Raw genomic sequence first — 1,285 nt, forward strand, 5'->3', positions numbered from 1 at the left:
AGCTCTGGAGGTCGAAGCTGCAGTGAACCACAATAGCACCACTACACTCCAGCCTGGGCAATAGTGTGAGACTCCATCTCAGAAAAAATAGTTACTTGCCAGAGATTGGCAATGAAAGAAAGAAAGAAGGAAGGAAGGAAGGAAGGAAGGAAGGAAGGAAGGAAGGAAGGGAGAGAAAGAAAGAAAGAAAGGAACTTGGCAGAAATAAAATCAATCTAGAACACTGTGGTAAAACAACTGTGGTAGTTATTACCCAGTTATCCACCCCTGTATTAGTCCGTTCTGTTATTGATATAAAGAAATACCTGTCTCTTTTCCTCCCTGACTACCTGAAGACAGGCCGCCATCATGAATGACACCGTAACTATCTGCACTAGAAAGTTCATGACCAACCGACTACTTCAGAGGAAACAAATGGTCACTGATGTTCTTCACCCCGGGAAGGCAACAGTGCCTAAGACAGAAATTCGGGAAAAACTAGCCAAAATGTACAAGACCACACCGGATGTCATCTTTGTATCTGGATTCAGAACTCATTTTGGTGGTGGCAAGACAACTGGCTTTGGCAGGATTTATGACTCCCTGGATTATGCAAAGAAAAATGAACCCAAACATAGACTTGCAAGACATGGCCTGTATGAGAAGAAAAAGACCTCAAGAAAGCAACGAAAGGAACGCAAGAACAGAATGAAGAAAGTCAGGGGGACTGCAAAGGCCAATGTTGGTGCTGGCAAAAAGCCGAAGGAGTAAGGTGCTGCAGTAAAGGCTACCTGTGTCCATTTTGGATTTCTCACGAGCAGATTAATAAACTAAAAACTTTCACGTGAAAAAAAAAAAAAAAAGAAATACCTGAAAAAAAGAAAAAGAAATAAAAAAGAGGAATACCTGAGACTGGGCAACTGGGTAATTTATAGAGAAAAGAGGTTTAATTGGCTCATGGTTCTGCAGGCTGTACAGGAAGCATAGCAACTTCTTGCTGCTTGAGGGACCTCAGGAAACTTACAGTCACGGTAGAAGGCAAAGGGGCAGCCAGCACTTCACGTGGCTGGAGCAGGAGGAAGAGAGATGGAGGAAGGTGCTACATACTTTACATACTTTTAAATAACCAGATCTCATAACTCACTATCAGCACCAATGGGATGGTGCTAACCCATTCATGAGAACTCTGCCCCCGTGATCCAATCACCTCCCACCAGGCCCTATCAGGCCCCATTTCCAACACCGAGAATTATAATACGACATGGGATTTGGTGAGGACACAGATCCAAAGCATATCAACCCCCTA

The 1,285-nt window shown here is 43.7% G+C and overlaps 1 pseudogene across 1 annotated transcript; it reads left to right on the forward strand.

Moving 5' to 3' along the window:
* The first annotated feature begins 310 nt into the window (after positions 1-310).
* Positions 311-870, forward strand: LOC111555899 (annotated as a pseudogene). Its single transcript, XR_002735670.2, has one exon. The product of XR_002735670.2 is annotated as a 40S ribosomal protein S24 pseudogene (transcript).
* The last annotated feature ends 415 nt before the right edge of the window (positions 871-1,285 follow it).

Source organism: Piliocolobus tephrosceles, chromosome 10 (assembly GCF_002776525.5).
Source record: "Piliocolobus tephrosceles isolate RC106 chromosome 10, ASM277652v3, whole genome shotgun sequence".
NCBI classification, from domain to species: Eukaryota; Metazoa; Chordata; class Mammalia; order Primates; family Cercopithecidae; genus Piliocolobus; species Piliocolobus tephrosceles.